At 39.5% G+C, this 19678-nt stretch overlaps 1 protein-coding gene across 5 annotated transcripts in view; it reads left to right on the forward strand.

Moving 5' to 3' along the window:
• The window catches only part of PIP5K1B (phosphatidylinositol-4-phosphate 5-kinase type 1 beta), a 283009-nt gene that overhangs the window by 87172 nt on the left and 176159 nt on the right, over positions 1-19678 (forward strand). For 4 of the 5 annotated variants that reach the window (XM_081066583.1, XM_081066581.1, XM_081066584.1 and 1 more), the window contains exon 2: positions 16101-16185. The gene's annotated coding sequence lies outside the window, so the exon portion shown is untranslated. Of the gene's footprint in view, positions 1-644; positions 679-16100; positions 16186-19678 lie in introns of those variants that run through there. The other variant, XM_081066585.1, reaches the window with a different exon arrangement.

Genomic DNA, 19678 nt, shown 5'->3' on the forward strand with positions numbered 1-19678 from the left:
TGATAGGCTAGGACAGGGCGATGCCATATGAGGTACAAGGAAATGGGCAGGCTCTGGGTTTGGCGCGCGCGGGCTCTGGGTTTGGCGCGCGCGGGCTCTGGGTTTTGTGACCAGGAAGTTCTGCCTAGGCAAGGCCTGGGGATTTCTATGGCTTCCGACACTGGTGCTTCCTTGAGCCAGGACACAGTCCTGTGTATTCTGATGAAAACTCCTCAAGTGGGGCTCTCCAAGGGGAAACAGCAAGCCTTAGCAGGAGAGAGCCTGGAATTCCAGAGAGATTTAGCAGTATTAACACTAGGGAAAGGGCACATAATTTTCCTGTGGATCGCAAAGAATCACAATAATGCTCCATCCCGTCTGGATTTCTTTCAGTTGGGCTGAACTTAAGATTATCATAGGTTTATCCTGTTCCTTGATGCTGAGAAAAGAGGGCCTGCTCAGTACTGAGACAGCAGCACAGTGGAGAGCTTTGAGGTGTAGGCGTTGAAATATATCCTAAAGCTGAAGCGTTGAAAAATATCCCCCTATTTTCAAAACCATAGGAATTGAAAGCGTTTAATAATAAGATTAAGAGTTACTCCTGTGAACTTCATACAACTGACAAGAAGTCTTTGCCAGAGTGGACTGAGTCTCATGCAACAGATAAGTGAAAACCCAGAATTGTGTTTTCACTTAAAGGTAAGGTTACTTTGCAGACTGCAGAGTCATAGATGTACCAACACAGGGTTTGAAGACGAGCAGCTCGCTCCAGGAGAAGCCCAAGCTCAGGCCGAAGTCGTCACTGTTTAGAGTGGCTCCTACACAGGCTCTTCTTATTTTGTTTTGTGACTAATGCTGTGTTGCATTTTAATGGAATGCATGATGCATGTTTGCCCCTGAGCGTTACAGCCTGTGTCAGCCTCTTGTGCCATTCTAGACGCAGTGAGCAGATGGAGAGTGAAGGCTGTGTGTGAGCACCACAGAAAACAGAATAGAAGAAGGTACTCCAAGGGAAGAACTACGGGCATCTGGGTGGCAAGGTTCCTGGCCACTTTTATTTTCTTTGTGATTTTCAGTGTTTACCCAATATTTCTATAGTAGGTATGAGTTGCATTTATAATCATATTTTTTTAAATGTTCAAAAAGAGACCTCATTTGAAGAGACAGCAACTTGTATGAAATGAACCTAAAACAGGGAAGGGGAGGGGCAGGGCAGGGAAGAGAGGAGAGGGGAAGGGAGGGGAGGGGTGGAGAGGGAAGGGCAGGAAAAGATTTCTCATGGAAGTATTTGGGATGCTAAATTGATCACTATCCTAGTTTTTCGTCTTGTTTTATCACTCTGAAAATCGAACATTCATTTACTATCCAATGTTAAAAGGGAGGGAGAAGAAAACATGTATTAAGCATCGAGTTAATATGTAAGGACTGAAAATAAGAATCCTTTCTGCCTTCAAGATAGCTTATCTAAGGAGTATAGTGGACATACTCATATGTACATTCATTAAACTTCCAACTTTTAAGTATGTCCACGTGCCAGACACTGTGCTAGGTTCTGTGAGTTACAAGTAAAGGCAGAGAGGTTATTGCCCAGAAAGGGCTGATAGTGTAGTAGAAAGAAAAGATATTTAAACTGGTGATTACAATATAGTAAGTGTCACAATAAGGGCAGGTCCAGAGCACCGTGGGAGCACAGAGGAAAGGCACTGAACCCTGACTTGGAAAAGGTAAGAAGGAAGTGATGCCTGAACTGTGTCTTGAGGGACAAGAAGAACCTATGCGGGGAGAGAGGGCAGTGGTATGTCAGGCTCTGACATAAATATGAAGACAAGAGGCAAGGCATGTGGGCAGTGAGGAGACATGAGTTAAAGAGGCCAGGTCATGAGAGGTCAGATGCTGTGCTAAAGACTTTAAGTTTCTCCCTGAAGCAGTAGAAAGCCACAGCAGGATTTTAAAGGAGAGTGGCTTAGGCAGATTTGCATTATTTAGCAATATTGTGCCCCAGCGTGGCAGACACAGTAGGAGGCGGAGGCAGTAATCTGTGCAAGAAATGATAAAGTCTCAGTGAAGATAGTTACAGGGAAAATGCCTAGGAAGAGTCAGAATCAACATTAAGGAGATTCATTGGAAAGAAATTGATTGGTGGGCTGTGGGGTGGGGGTTAAGGAGGAATCCGGATAGCCCCTTGATGTCTGGCTTGGACAGGTAGGTGGACAATGATGGCATTCTCTGAGCAGAGTATGGTAAACTGCGATTGGAGCACGGAGAATGTAGAGTGCCTGTAACGCACTACAGGAACTGTGAACGTGATTGAAAAACCTAGATCTAGAGCTCAAGAAGGAGACCTGGGCTCAAGAGTTATTTGGGAGTCATCACAAGTAGGTTGCCGTTGAACCCATTGGCAACGGAATAGATTATTCAGAAGGACTGAGAAGGAAAGAATACTGAAGACCATGAGGAACATGAATTTTTAAGAGGCAGCCAAGGGAAAGGGAGCCTGCCAAAGAGACAGAGACATTCAGAGAAGTAGGAGAGAGCCAGGGATACCAGGAAGGGAAAACCAGGTGTGTGTGGAATCCTTGCTCACACTCACTCTTCAGTCTGCCAACCAAGGAAGAGAGGGTAAAGAGCAAATGACAAGTGGCAGAAATGCTCGGGCCACCTGAGTTTGCCTCTTTAACTAGTTTCCCTGGACATAAACATCCACTGACATCTTATTTCCAGAACATCTGTGAGTACAAATTTATTTTTGCTTGTTTAACTGGGCACATGGTCTCCCCCCAAAAAAAGTCAGGCTTCTGTTAGTAGAGAACATAGAAAAGGGATTTGGGGTAGGCAGATGACAGTGTTGGCCATGTAGGGAAGCCAAAGGAAGAGGGACTCTTGGGGAAGGAGGACTGGTCATTGTCAGTTCAACAAAGATGTTGGTGATACTGAGTGCAGGTTACTCTCAGGTCAGTGCTTCAGAGAATCCAGGGAGATAATGAACGAAACTGTGTGGGTAAAGCCGCAGGGCATCCACTTGTGAACTTGGGGTCGTTGTGGGGGAGGCTAGATTGCTGTGTTGCAGAAGTGACTAGGGGAAGAGGAAACGAAGACAGGGAATGGACGCTAGTCTTTGGAGAGTTTGACCTTGAGAGTGAGGAGAGTGAGACAGAAGGGAGAGTCAGGGTAAAGGAAAGGTATCAGGAAGGAAGGGTCTTAAGAAAAAGTTAACAGGCTCATAGTCTCAAAGTAAAGAGCCAGATGGGAGAAAGAGGGTGAAAGAGGGGAAGATCCAGGTAAAATGATAAGTGATGGAGAGAGGGCTCCAGGCAGGTGTGTGTCGGAGGGAATACAGAACACACCTTAGCTGTGCATTAGAAAGAAGGAGAGAAGGGGATGGGAATTGGTGCATGAGTTCACAGTTGGGAAAGGCAGCAAATAAAGGGACATGCATCCCTCTGTGGGGCAGGAGACAAGATGCAGAGATTGTCAGGCAGGGGACTTGAAGAAATAAGCAAAATCCTATTGTGGGCAGTGTTCACAGACTGGTTAAGAGCCCACGTGGGAACTCGGCCTCCTGGGCACTCACCACCTGGTGCTGCCACTTGCTGACCATGTGGACTTGGGCAATTTACTGAACCGCCCTGTGCCTCAGTGTCCTCGTCTATAAAATGAGGTTAATAACAGAAACCTGTTACTTGGAGTTAGTGGGAGAGTTAGATATTTGAGTTACTTCATGTAGCACTTACTTCATGTGGCACAGAGAAGTGCTCCATAGGTATTAGCTATACTAATTGTTGTTAACAGGACGGGAGGCCAATGCAGTCTGAGGACACGTAAACACCAAGACATAAGTGGTTGACGGGGAGGTCTGAGGGCACAGCCAAGAAGGCACTGTGTGCCTCCAGGATGGAAGGAATGATGGACATTCTCAGAGCTGAGAGACACTTGACTGATACACAGGGTCATGGAGAGGCTGTCCCAAGTAGGACAAGCGCTGTGAGTGCAAGCATGAGGCCGTGGGAGAACCCGCCACACGGTGGAAGAGTGCCCTCTCTTGGGGCTTCATGGAGAGCATGTGAGGTGTAGGAGCAGTGAGTAGAAAGTCACCTTCCACCTCCATGAGGGAGGAAGGAGCTGCTGGAGCAGAGCGGGGAGCACAGGCTGAGCAGGGCCTTGGGTGCTCCCAGTCTCCTCTGCAGCCCCAAGAAGTTTGGACCCAGAGCGATGACAGGACCTGCTGTGTCTCACAGTGCTCCTTCTGGTGAGCGTAGCTGATGATGATGGTGGTGGTGGTGGTGGTGATGATGATGGTGATGATGATAAGTTTACAGAGCGTATACTATGATCCAGACACACTGTAAGCACTTTATGCATTGCTTACTCCTCACAACTGCCCTGTGACAGAAGTACTATTATTTTCCCCATTTGTCAGAGGAGGAATGGAAGCACACAGATTAAGTGATTTGAGGACCACATACAGCTGGTGAAGCTGGGAAGTCTGACTCCTGAGAGCCTGTTCCGTCATCAGCGCACTGTTTCCACCTCTCTGATTAAAGCATGGCTCAGAGGAGAGAGTGACGGCCTCAGCTAAGCCTGTGGCAGCTTACTCATAGTATATTTTCTGTACAGGGGCCCTCTCAGAACTCAGCTGCTAACTATAGAATGTGGCTGGAAAGTTGGCAGGCGGTAGTGCTATGTCTGTCTGTCTGGAAACACGAGGCTTTGTCTGTGTGCCTTCTACCATCTGACTAAATTATACAGTTCTTAAATTCACGCTCTTATGACTCTGGTTAGCCCTGGCTCTACCTGACATGACAAATCCAAAGCCAACACCTCTTGACCCACCGAGTCCCTACGTTGTAGAAAAGTTCTCCATGTGGATAATCCGGTGGTTTCAGCTGAGTCAATTGTCTCTCCTCTGTTCATTCCAAGGCTGGGATGGATGTGGCGAGGGGGGCCATCGAGGCAGGGAGATCACTGCTCTCACAGTTCCTCTGATCTACAGTTAGTGAAGCTTGAAAACGGACCCAGTCAGTACCCAGGTTCTGAGGAAGTGTTGTCAGCACCACGCAGTTCTCCTTCCTCTCCATGCCCAGGGTGGCCCTGGTCTTCTTGGTTCTCAGGACCACAACCCCTGCAGCAGCTGTTAGATTCACTCTTTAAATCTGATCTTCCCTAGCCATTTCATCTGGTCTCCTCTTAAGCAATGTTATTTTTAAAAATCCTATTGGCCTACTCGAAAGCCTTCAGCAGATGTTCCCTAATTTGTCATATCCGTACTTGGCTCCCAAGGCCATTTGGCCTGGAACTAATCACTGTCTCCAACTTGATTTCCCATTATTAGGCCAGATGAATCTTCCTCTCTCACCAGGTGTACCTTTCCCAGATGCACCAGTCACTTCCTTCTGGATTCCTGCTCTTCCCTCCTGCCCTGACATCTCACTTACCCCTGAGGACCTCTTGTTCTAGACCTCTGTCACCTCCCGCTCCTCTGAACAACCCCTTTTAGTCTTGATTCTCCAGTTAAATTGTTGGTTTGTTGAAAGTAGTTCTCTGTCTGGTATGTCTCAAACCTGTATACCACCGACCATATATCAAACACTTGGGAATTTAATATCAGTGATTAATAGCTGATTTGTGATCTCTCGGCCTTGGTTGTGTTTTTTTTTTTAATTTTTTAACTTTTTATTACATTTTTTCCCCGAACATTACATGTATGCCCTCTGACTGCGTTAATTGAATGCTTGTTAGAGGCAAAGCCAAGCAAGAGGTATTAACTCCTAATCCTGTAAAAGATTTTCCCATGATTCCCTGCGCTTGTGTTGTGGCTTCTCTTTTTGGCTCCTTGACAACAGGGGCCATCTTATTCATAGTGGTATCCCCAAAGTACCTTACAGAGAAGAGAGCTGGAATAAAGGTTTCAGTAAATGAATACCCTTCTAGATGAGGATGTGTCGTAAGTGGTCATTTCACTACTGTTTTCACTCTAGACGTTTATACTTGGGCCTAGTTTGAAACCACTTTTAGTATTTGTTGACAATTAAAGTTATTAGCCCAGGACTATAGAAACTTTTTGGTTGGATAAAATTATTCTCCTGCTTAATCTTTTTCTACTCCTTGCCACATTCTCCATTCCCTCTAGCCATGCCTTTCTTTTACCCTCCTACCTACCCGCCTCTGTTTTTTCAGTCTTCCCCGCAGACACACAGCCCTCTCTCCAAAAGAAAAAAGAAAAAAGAAACCTCCCCCCCAAAACAACCCACCTGATTCAAAGGCAGTTCTTTGGGGTAAACTACCAGCTGTCCTTAATATTGGGGCTATATAGGAGATCTGTGTTGCTTTGACTTTTACAGAAGGAGATGAAATAGGCCCAGAAGTGCTTAGGAAACTGCTGCAGAAGCAAAACCAAATAGATTTTGGTTGTTTATCTCTTAGTCCAAACATTTTTCTACCAGTCATTAACTGGCTTTAATTTGTGTATGGTTTACACAACTATTATTGTAGTAATTGAATAATTCCTGAGGCATATACTCTGTGTGGAAAAAAAAGAGAGAAAGAGAAATAGCTTAGAAATAAAATATGGACAGAAAGCATGATCTGATAAGTTTCAAAAATGAGAAATTTTACAATGTAGTAAAAATAAAATATTGTGAAGTCTACTGGATATCAAATGTCTAGCAAAATCTGGGGAAGAAAAAAAATTAAGCATTATACAGAGGCAAAAAGTCCAACTTTGTGAGGTCTTCAGTGATTATCCTCAGTGTCTTTGGGAAGAGACAAAAAAGTAACAATGTTTGTTAAGTCTTCATGGATTCTTTTCCCGCATGCCATATGGAAGTACAGGTATCATGACCATATATGTATTTACTCTCCTGATTCTCAGCTTTCTTCCTCCACCTTTGAACACTACCAACCAAAGACACACAAACATACACTATGTCTTTGTGCATTTAAAATGAAAATCAGGGTGGCAGAAGGTGGTGCAATAATGATGTTTTCGGGAAGACTTACGAATTCTTTCTGTACAACCTTTGCTGGGAAAAGAATTACAGGTGGTTCATTTTATGCTGAGCCTTTTGGCATTATCATTTGTAGTTACTCTGTTTATTCACTTTGTGAGAGCTGTTCTGCGAGTTCATGAAAGTGTTTTATGAGAGAATATAAGAGCCCTGTAATTTGTTTTGATTGGTCTCCAAGCAGGTGCCATCATTTGGAATTGGTCTGGGCGGTAGCTTGGTTATATAAATATTAGCTACATGAAACGAAACCTCATTTACATTATTTTCATCAGTAAGAATAGGGGAGCATTACATTGACTATAAGACACCGCGGTCCTATTTTTACAGCTTCTGAGCATGCAAATGTGTAACCTGCCATGTGTCTGAACATGAGCAGTAGACGTCCTCCACTGTGTAAGTATTTAACATGCAGATTTTCTGCATTTTGTTGAGAGTTTATGCAGATATTTTAAAGAAATAAATCTGAGCTTCTGATTTCTTAATATACCAGAAATTTTTTCTGGTCTGAAGAATACAGGCATTTATACTTTGGAAACTACGTCAAAGATTATTTTCAGTTTGGCGTATTTTTGTTGTTTCTATGTAAGCCTTAGAAAATAACCCATTACATTTTTAAGACTTTGATTTTTTTTCCTTCTGTTTTGTTGTTGTTATATATTGCCAAAACCATTTTTTAAAAAGTATTAAACCTTTTGTCACGTACACTGGAAGGACTGCAATAATCCTTACCTCCCCAGCAAAACTATTTACAAGGCTGACATTTTCCTAAGAATGGCTTTCTAGGTTTTCATGAATCCATATAAATTTTCACAACCGTGTTTTTATTCAGGCAAAGGGTAGAAAAGAAGAGATTTATGATCATGGGTGGAATAAATCATCCGGAAATCTGTATTTGTAACCCCTTAAGTAATATCCGAAACTCTGGGCTCTTTCTGGGTAAATTCTTAAAATGCAAGATTCATGATCTCATTTATAGTACACTCAGGAAAATATGTTAAATATGCTCCTTCATGCTCCTGGGTCTTTCTTTAAGCAAGTGGCCATGTTGCCTGGCATTCTCCTCATCCTCTGTCTCTCCACCTTATGTCCCAGGAAAACTTCTCTAAGTCCATTTTCAGTGTCCCTCATGAAGGAAGTTTTCTGTCATCCCCACAGGCTGACTTAGGCAGTTCCTCCTTCAAGAACCCAGAGTAAAGCACCTGTGATGTTGTATTGTAGCTGTGTCCACATCTGTCTCTCCTGTTGATGTGACTTTTTTGAAGACTAGGATCTGTCTTTGCCTTTATGACGCCAGGGCCAAGCTCATTGCCTAACATGTAATGCTCAAGAAATGTTTATTGAATGAATGAAAGAGTGAGTTAATTTGCTGGCAGGTGATGAAAATGAACTCAGAAGAGTATAATTCAAACAAAAATGATTAACATTAGCATTCAGCTATTACCAAGGCCAAAATTATGTTTTAATTGCTTTCTGTATTGGGAAATGTTCTAGGAAATGTTACTATGTGTAGTCTGAATGTCGTGAACATTTGAATATGGCTATCTTGTAGAAGATCAATTCCCATAGGGCAAGTTGCACTCGTAATGATCAGATAATTAATGAGTTTCTTCATTCCAAGGAGAATCTGAGACAAGGATCTACCCAGGAAACTTGACAATGGCATCAAACCAGGAGCACTATCTGATGGAGACAGCAAAATTCATGGTAGATGAAAAATGGATGGGAGCCCAAGGTCACAGAGATGGACATAAAACTCAAACCTTCAGAGGCCTATTCAAATGTTCTCCCCATGAGTCTTTGCTGTTTTGCTTTATTGATGTTTAATGAAGTGCTTGTTTTTATGGAAAGACCAGCAAAGACTCGTGGCTAGTGTACTTCACTTCTTTCAACTACAGGTTGGCCTACTTACCTGGGTAATTTGGTAATTATTTGTTTTCCTCCTCACTTGGCCTTGCATGAGGAGCAAATTCCTGTATGGTAAATTAAAAATACCAACTTCTATGGCCCCAGCTGGGGAAACTGAACTTGAAAACGTTGGTGCTGAGCAATTTGAATATGCCCCCAGGTATATTATCTCTAAAACTTTCAGAAACTCTAGAGTTTTTAGAAACTCCCCTACTACCTTGTAAATTCAGAAATGCCCCTAGATTGAGACTCACTGAGGCAAAACAAGTTTTACAGGAAATAATTATGTAAATTAATATTGTTGGCTAACATTTTCGATTGCATTTACAAATTAAAAATACAGTGCAACAATTATTAGACAACCTTCTAATTGTTTTGACAAATAACTAAGAGAGAGAGTGTGGTATGGTGGAAAGTTTTAGACAACTCTGGATCAAATCTGAACTCTATCGCCTCTTGATCTGATCCCAGGCAAATTATCCCAAGTCACAGCTTCACTCCTACACTAGATGCAAAGCCTGCTATAGACCCTGACTACTTTGTAGGGATCTATTTAAGCTCTTCGAAAATCCCCAGAGTCATAAAAATAGAAATGTTTGTACCAGCTCCTAGCCTACCTCCCAATCCACATTTCCTTTGAGAATCATGTGCATGTCATTAACTCATATCTGCTTTCTCACTTTCATTACAGTTTTATATCTCATTTTATGGCCCATCATTGGCCTGCTTGTCTTCAGAGCCATTCCCCAATCTCCTCCTGTTTTGTATCACAGGGCAGACATCCCCTACAGGATGTATTTCTCAGACTGCCCAGGTCAGATGGAAACCATAGACAGGAATGGAGGGGTAGAGGGGATAAGGGATAATTCAGGATGTTGTCCCCTCTCTCTATCTTGGGTGTCTCCAACAGTGACTCTTTTCTCCCTGCCACCAAATATACCCCTCCTTCTGTAGTTCCAACTGCTTCCAGTCAGCCCTCACCAAGATGTCCTGGCCCCAACAGATACCTCCAGCTTTTGTGGTTTCTGAACAGCCCCTCCTCTTGGTGTGCCTCTAACCCTAAAAGCTTCCTGCTGATGTTTACTCTGCATTTTATTACTATCTTTTGCTTAGCTTTTCAGCTTACCCATCACTTTTATAATTAATTCCATGTATTAAATTCACTCTAACACACCCAGAATGGTTTCTGTTTTCCTTACTGGACCTTTCCAACTCTCTTGAAGTAATAAAAACATCTTTATTGCCTTTAATAGTCAGAGTAGCCTAGATCCCAAGCCTGTCAATGCTGAAAATATACAGATTCCCCAAACCCACCAAGCAGAGGTAGTGATTTAGTTGTATTTGGTGCGTGGCCCAAGATTGCTGATGCCCAGCACTGGTATAAAGAACAGCAAAGCCATGTTGAAATGGAGGTTCTGGAGAGGTCTCCCGTATTCATTCACCCACTAAGGACTTCACGTCTACAAACCAGCCTCACATAAGAGCCTTGGCAAAATTAATAATGACTACATCCAGAGGATATTATAAGACGGTACATTACAAGTGTCAAACAGCACAAGCTAAACTGGAGAATGCCAAAGGATTATTTGCAGAGTTAAATGAGATCATGTATGTGACAGCATCTCATACATAGTTGTTGCTCAATAAATAATAGTATCTCTCCTTCCCTCAAATTGAGCAAAAGCATAGAAATGTGGAAAGCTATGAAATAATGTAAGTTATTTATTCCTGAAGCTAACAGAATCCAGATACTGAATACCAGAAAGGATAGATAGATAAGCAATGAAGTAGTAAAATAAAAAAAAATAAAAAAATCACTTCTTGGCATGTAGTACTGTTAGCTGAACTGGTGTCTCAACAATATAACCATCTGACACAATGAGTTGGCTCTGTTTAATATCAGAAATCATTTAAGAAAATAAGTTCATACTGAGCGCCTGGTCTCAAATTACATATTAATACATTTCCTAAGGAGACGTGATTCTTACAATTATGCCCTTACTTGGCTGCTAGAATTTCTACATTCCAAGCTTTTGCCAGAGACTATAATTTTGAGTGCTCCACCATCCAATTCTTATCAAAAGTTGGTTATGAGAAACAATATTCATGGAGAACTGCCTGAAGGATATGCATTCTGTTCATTCCTCTAGAGAGTCTAAATATTATTCATGGTTTAGGTCAGCTCATCAGATCTCCATGTGATAGCTTCTTGTCAATTTCCCTTTCCTGGTCAGGATTAATGAAAAAGACACATCTATCCTTGTGGAATTTTTGAACTATGTGTTAAAAGAGAAAACTTTCATAGGTTTCTAAACAGAGAAAACCAGTAAGTTACCAAGACAGGAGCAACAGAGTAGCATCAAATTATTTATCTCTAAACCAGGAAGCAAGAAGACAACAATACCATATTAATAGAGAGATGAAAGGAAAGAACTGTGAAACAAGAATCTGGTACTGGCCAAGAGATCTAGTCATATAAAAGGAGAAAATAAAGACATTTCTAGACATAGAGTGACTCAGAGTGGACCATCCATATGCCACTTGTGAGGAAACTACTTGAGAAGTATTCCAACGAAGTGAAAATTGAATCAGAACAAAGGTGCTGGGATAGGGGGAAATGAAGAGCCAAAGAAGCAATGATGAACCTCATAAAACTTATGGTCAAGTCCAAATAAATGATGATAATGAGACTATAGATTATGAATTGTTTATTAAGGTTTCTTGAAACAGCAGAGCCATGTCAACTAAGAGGAGGTATTATATTTAGTAGTTTGGAGTGGAGCAGTCAGTGAAGGAGTACAAATATTTCAAATATTTCCTCTTGTTAACAAGGAAGAGAGAAGAAATGTCATGGGTTGTGCTCTCTGGAAGCAGGCGCTGGGACAGAGTTTTGGGTTTGAGGTGTTTATTAAGGGGTCAACACTTATGTTTTGAGTTGAATTGTGCTCTGCAAAAAGATACGTTGAAGTCCTAATCCCCCTCCACCTGTGAACGTGATCTTATTGGAAATAATCTTTGTAGATGTAATCAAGTTAGGATAAAATATTCATCTCATAATACTGGTATCCTTAAAAGGAAGGAAAATGCCCTGTGAAGACAGTAACACACCAGAACTCTATGATGACAGAGATAGAGATTGGAGTAATGCAGCCGTAGGTCAAGGAGTGCCAAGGATCAGTGGCCACGACCACAAGCTAGAAAGAGGCAAGGAAGGATTCTGTGCAGAGGTTCACAGCCCTGCTGATACCTTGATTTTGGACTCACTGCCTCAGAACTATGGGAGAACAAATTTCTGTTTTTTTAAGCTATGGAGATTGAAGGGTAATACAACCTGTGAAAGGAGGAGGGAGGAAGCTTGGTTGGGCAAGCAGAGGGAAAAGGCTAGCTCCTATATAAAACCCACAAATCCCGGGCCAGCTTGGTGGGGAGCTTTCCCATCATTTAGTCAAAGCATGTGGGCTGCCCCATGGAGGCCGTGAGCTGGGGTGAGGTGGCTCTCTGCGGGTGGCTCTCGGCAGACCCTAACAGAGCTGGCAGCCCTCATTGGTGAGCAACCTTCCTTCCTGGAAGGAAGATCTGGGTGGCCCATCTCCATGTAGACTACAGTAGGCCAAGGGAACAATGTCTGGATTGTGAGGACAGCATACAGTCACTTTATTTAATAGAAAAATAGATTTTTTTAATGATTTAAAAATAGATAACCGAGCAAATATATGTAGAATAAATATTTTTAACTGCTAGGAAGAAAATGGAAATGTAAGTTGATTAATCCAGAATAAAAAAGGAATGAATAAAAATAAATACAGTAGCAATAAATGTAATTAATAGTAAACAGATAATGATGGAAGCAAACCAAATATAATCTTATCGTGATAGATGTGCATTTGTTTCAGTCCCCTTTCAAATGGCAAAGACTCTTAGATTGGCAATAACAAAACAAAAATCCAGTTTTAAGCTATTTGTAAGGAATACAGCTAAAATAAAATGACAACCAAAAATATTGAAGATAAATAAATGGACAAGGATATGCTAAGCATGTGCAAACAAAAGGAAAACAGAAGTGGAGATATTAGCATCAATTAAGATAGAACCCTAGACCAAAATTATCAAATAAGAAAAGATACTTTTAATGATAAAGACTAAAATTCAGAAGGAGAGTGTTATACACATTTATATGTACACACACACACACACACACACACACACACAGACACACACACACACCATCAGGAATGAGGAAAAAGACAATACTCAGATCCGAAAAGAATTATAAGAATTCAGTAAGGGAATATTATGTGCAACTTCATGGCAACAAATTTAAAAATCTAGAGGAAAATATTTTCTAAAAAATATAGAAATTATTATACTAATCCAAAGAGAGGTTGGTTATAAATTCCAAGAAGTGAATAATTATTTTTTAAAAATCTGAATACATATAAAGAGAGTCTTCCAATTTTATGAGAAGTGCTAATTTCTAATACCAAAACTTGATAAAGATGGGACAACAATCAATCAATTTCAATCATGAAAATATGCTTTTAAAGTGGTAGCAAGTCAAATCCAAGTTAGGGTTTATTCTAGAAATATAAGGATGATTTGCATTATAAAATCTGTGTTACATGTTGACATAGCAGAATAAAGGAGAACAATCTATGACGACACCAACTGATGAAGAAAACACATTTGATATAATTTAGACATTCCTTATAAAAAATTAAATTACATTAGAATATAGCAGAGAGAACCTACTATGCTACTAAACAAACAAAAGCATTGTGTTGGAGGGTGACTACTGTAAGATTGCTACATGTGCCTGATACTCCTACTATTACTCAACTGCTGTTACTTAACATTGTTTTAGTTGTTCAGTGAATGTAATAAGAAAAGACATAGAAATAAACTGTATAAATATTGCAGGTGTTGTGACTGAGATTCTATTTAAAATCTTTTAAAATTCCGAAAGTGGGTTTGGTAAAATTACTAGGTGAAAGATAATAGATGAAACCCAATAGTTTTTCTTTCTGTGAATTAATAATTGTTTAGAAATGCAAGTAGAAAATTCCCTATTTTAAAGGTGACAAGCTAAAATATTTGGGAATGAATTTAGTAAGACATAAGACAAAAACAAAAAATAAGATTGTAGTAAAAGACATAACATTCGTAGAAATATGGAACTATATCTATTTTGAATGAGAAAACTCAAAATTCAAAAAAATCAATTCTTCCCAAATTAAAAAATCAATTTTTCCCAAATTAATATATAAATTTAATATAATTCTAGTCAGAATTCCAACTTGGAGGGAGAACATGTCAGATCAATCAATATGATTTTAAACTTCATATAAAAATAAAATACGAGAAAATTGCTAAACTTGGAAGAAAAACAGTATAGGAAAACTGCACCAGCAGCTATCGAAGTATACTATCATATTCCTGCAGTTAGGACAAATGATAATAGCTCAGGAACCTAAGTAAGTCTTTGGTACATATTAGAGAGTCCAGAAATAGATTAAGGTATACAGGAAAACAGTAATAAATGCTAAAGGTAGCATGTCTTTCTAGTACGAAGAAGGTAGATTTTAAAGTAAATAATTTTGGGGCAATTAGCTGTCCATCTGGGGGAAGATGAGGTTAGATTCCATGTAGAATAAAGATCTAATGTTTAAAATGGAACTGTAAAGTTACTAGAAGAAAACATAGAATGCATGTAGCATCAGGTTCGGGGAACTGTCCTAAGTAAGATAGTAATCCATAATTCATAAAGGAAAAATCAGCAGTTTTGCCTATATAACGACTTAAAATGTCTACATGACAAGACAACATAAACAGTAACAAAAAATTAACAGTAGCTTGTAATTCATATGACAGAGTTAGTGTTTAATATATTGGGACATCTTATCAGGTTGGTGCAAATGTAATTGCAGTTTAAAAGGTTAAAAATAATTGCAAAAACCGTAATTACTTTTGCACCAACCTAATACAAAGTGATTATGAGAGAGAAAAGATAAATAGCACAATATAAAAATATGCAAAGGGTATGAACTGGAAATATCAATCACCAGTAACCTGTGAAAAGGATAAGCCCCATAAGTGGTACAGGAATGAGAACTAAAACAATTGCAATGCCATGATCTGCCCGTCAGGTTGGCAAACATTTTAAAGATGGCGAACATACAGTGCTGATAAGTATGTCAATAAGCAGCTGCTCTTCTTGCACCATTCGACTGGTTGCTTTAACCTTTCTACATAAAGGAATGTAACAGTGGTTACAGTGGTCCTTCAAATAGTAATGTGCTTATCAAGTTTGGCCCAACTTCCAGGATTCTGTTCTTTCGCACAGAAATGAAAGTACTAGAACTTTAAAGATGTTTGAATAAGGCTATTTATTCCTGCTTTGGTTATGGTGACCGAACCCGGAAATAGTCTGAATGTGTATCTACAAGGAAGTGATGGTATATGAATCTTGTGGAATATTTTACAGTTTTTTAAAAATGAAATAGATACGGATATATGTAGATTTGAAAAAATTCCTGAAACGTATTGGTAAGAGTAAGCAGAAATAAAGTGTGTGTGTGTGTGTAAACAAGCATAGGGAAGATTTTGGAAGGACATGCAACACATTGGTAACATTGGTTATCTCAGGGGAGAGATACGGGTGGGTCCTTATTCATTTTTACTTTATTTGTCTCTGTATTTTTAAAATTTGTTACCATGAACAAGTATCTCTTCTGCAAAGGAGGTTTGTTGAACTGTTCTTGAAGGTTGTGTCATCTAAACAAAACTCATGAAAATCACAGTTGATTTACCACAGGGATAATGTTGAAAAATGTCCACACATCATATGGGGACTCCTTTATGAAGATCCCCAAGAGGAATTTCTTGTCCAGCCTTAATTTTGTTTGTTTGAGCAATTGGTTTGCTTTTATCATATGGACATTGGGCATTTAGGTATAACTGATGGTTTCTTTGTTTGCTGTGACCACCAGGAATATCAGAGTGAAACTGGAGACTGGAGATAGGGTCACGTGGCTTATAGTCTATGCATAGCCTACACTGCTCTCCCCACCTTTGTTTTCCCTTCACATACATTCCTTCCTTCATTTTAGTTTTAACTGATTGCATTGTATGTATCCCTATAGCCACCTCTGATCCTTTTTGGGAGATAAAGTGGAAATATGAGTAAATAATGACCAGTGATTTCTATTTTAACAGGAACCTGGGAAGGAAAACAGTTTCAACAATGAATAGGCCACCCATCACAATCAACTACAGATGACTTGCCAGTTCATTTACTAAGGTAAGGAAATATAATCTATATTTTTAATTACTTCCAACTGACTCATTATAGAGTCATTACCTCTTTTATTTTATACTTGTTTATAAATATTCTGAATCACATATCTAGTTCATGACCTGCAACTTTGATAACGAATGTAAAATAAATAACAAGTAAATAAAAACAGGGCATTTTGTGAATGTCAGTATGCCTATAGGGGCAGAACCCAGATGTGGTCTCGGTATTAATTACTGTGTATGGTTAAATTTTTGAATAGCATTAGTGTTTTCCTTATTTTTAAATGTAGCAGTGCTCACTGCAGAATACTTGGAGAATATGTCATGTATAAAATGAAAACCTTTAGCATTCATAATCCCATCATCCATAGATAATCACCAGTATTTCTATGAATTTCTTTTCTCCTTCCTTTTATGTGTACATAGATATGTACATGATTATAATGTTCTTTAAAACAGTGTTTTTAATTCATACTTATTTTGGCTTCCATAGTTATAAGTGATGCACCTTAACTGGTGTAGGAACATAGCATGTCAAGGAACAAAGAGTAATTATCATTCTAACCATTTTTTTATATTTAATATCTTTTTTTAATTAAATTTATTGGGGTGACAATGGTTAGTAAAATTACATAGGTTTCGGGTGTACAATTCTGTAACACATCATCTATATATCACCTTGTGTGCTCACCACCCAGAATCCGTTCTACTTCCATCACCATATATTTGATCCCCTTTATACCCATCCACCATCCTCCCTACCCCCTTACCCTCAGGTAACCACTAAACTGTTGTCTGTCTGAGTTTTTGTTTATTTGTTTGTTTGTCTTGGTCCTTTGTTGCTTTCAGTTTTATATCCCACATATGAGTGAAGTCATATGGTTCTCAACTTTTTCTGTCTGATTTATTTCGGTTAGCATAGTAATCTCAAAATCCATCCATGTTGTTGCAAATGGCAGTATTTCATCTTTTCTTATAGCCGAGTAATATTTCATTCTGCATATATACCACGTCTTCTTTATCCAATCACCTTTCAAAGGGCACTTTAGTTGTTTCCATGTGTTGGCCACTGTAAATAAAGCTGCAGTGAACATCGGAGCACATATATCTTTACGGATAAATGTTTTCAGATTTTTGGTGTATACCCAGGAGAGGGATTGCTGGGTCATATGGTAATTCTATTCTTCATTTTTTGAGGAACCTCCACACTGCCTTTGTAACAGCTGCACCAATCTATTTCCATCAACAGTGTATGAGGGTTCATTTTCTCCACAGCCTCTCCAACACTTGTTATTGTCTTGTTGATGATGGCCATTCTGACAGGTGTGACGTGATATCTCATTGTGGTTTTGATTTGCATTTCCCTAACAGCTAGTGAAGTTGAGCATTTTTTCATTTCAATAGCCATTTGCAGTTTACCAGTACATGCCTAAGCCTCTCATTTTTCTCTCCTACACTGATGTCCTAGTGAATAGGTTCATGTGACCTTTGTTAAACATCAACCTACAGAAAAAAACCTTTGAATCCATGTGGCATGTCACAACCTCCCTTTATTATTATTATGTATTTTGTGCTGCTTAAAGGAGATCATTTTTAAAACAAAACAAAACAGAAGTTTATCTACTTCTCTCCTCTTCGATGCACGCAAGATGATGGCTCTGCCCAGAAATGTGCAGTTGGAGTGGTGAGAGGCGACTGGGTTCTGGATGTCTTCCCAAGGCTTTGCTGACACGCTGACTGGTGTAAAAAAAAGGAGGACTTCGAGATTTGGGGCCTGCGAAGCAAGAGGTTGGAGATGCCAGGGGAAAGTGCAAGTGAAGAAATTTGGTAGGGAATGTCAGCAATTTGGTTTTAGATGATCTAAATTTGAGGTCTGTTAGATATCCAAGTGAAGATATCAAAAAGACAATTGGAAGCGTAAGTCTGGGGTTCAAAAGAGAGACCTAGATGGTATGTAGAGATCCCCAAGGAAGTGAGTATGGATAGAGAAGAGAACCAAGAACTCAGTCCTGGACAACTCTAACATTAAAAGGTTACAGAGAAAGGAAGAGGAACAAACTAAAGAGACTTAGAAGTGACCAAGGAGATGGGGAAAGATATTAAACCAAGAAAGCATGGTGCCCTAGAAGCAAAGGGAAGAACATTTGAAAAGTGAGTGATTGATGGTCTGTATCGATTTTCTGATAGGTCAGGCAAAATGGAGGCTTGGCGTTAACCATTGGATTTGACAACATGGAGGTCACTGGTGATAAGGACATTCTTAGGGCAGTGTTGGAAGCAAAACCTTGATTGAAGTGCATTAAAGAGAGAATTTGAGAAAAGGAATCAGAGATTAAGAGCAGAGACATATTTTTCAAGGGGCTTTGCTACAAGGGGGAATAAGAAAGTAACGGGGAGTGGAATCAAGAGAGAGAAGGTTTTTCATTTTTTAAGGTGGAAGAAACAGAAGAATGCTGATGGAATGAAACAGAGTGAAAAATTGATGTGAAGAGAGAAATGGGAAAATTGCAGGAGGGATGTGCTTGAATAAGTGAGAGGGGACGGGATCTGCACAATTTAAATAAGCTTTTTATGTTTGGGAATTATTAACTTTTGTCACACTTATTGCCAATATTTTTCAGCTTGCTGCTTGCCTTTTAATTTATTCGTGATCTGTTTTGACATTAAGAAGCTGATGATTTTGAATAGTCAATTAAGTTTTTCATTTGTGATTCTCCTGTAACTTTTAAGCTTATAAAAATTTTTGCCTACTCGGGGATCAAATACCAAATAAATGCCTCTGTGTTCTTAAAAATGATTATGTAATTTGAACTTTTAAGGGGTAAAAAGCTCAGAGTTTGCTTTTTACCCTGAGCCTGATATTGTAAAACCATTCAGATATCCTAATTCCACTAATATATCATTCCAAACTCACTAAGCTATTACAAAAAGACTAGAAAAGTCAGTTATTCTCTAAACAAGTTAAGCAGATATAGTGTGTGAAGCAGTAGTGTGTGAAACATCTGTCCTTGGAAACTTCACATTCTAACATGGACAGATTAAATGGATGCAAATGGAATTGAAACTTTATCTGTTGTGGGCTACGATACATTGGTCTGGTGAGATTGGCTTGCCATGGTCCATTCTTTCATTTAGTTGGACGGTTTTTAGTCACATCAAGCTAATGACAATGTGAGTAAAATTAATCATTGAGTTCCAACGAAGAGAAGTGCCTGGTAAATTCTTAGGTTTAGCACCCACTGTTTAGTAAAAGGACAAGATTTAAAATGTACTTCAAAGGCTTATGAGAAAGTCAGTTTTACCGCTCTTTGGTGTAGAATGCTCTTCATGCAATTTGAGATAAGACCCTTAGATATCATGGTTCCCTGATTATGTACTTATCTTTGTTTACTACATAAGTAACTGGTTTCAAAAATTCACATGAATTAAAATTTAAATGCAAAAACCTTATTATTAAAAAGAGAGAGAAATACCTGTTTAAATAGCCAATATCTCCC

Source organism: Rhinolophus hipposideros (assembly GCF_964194185.1).
Source record: "Rhinolophus hipposideros genome assembly, chromosome: 11".
NCBI lineage: Eukaryota > Metazoa > Chordata > Mammalia > Chiroptera > Rhinolophidae > Rhinolophus > Rhinolophus hipposideros.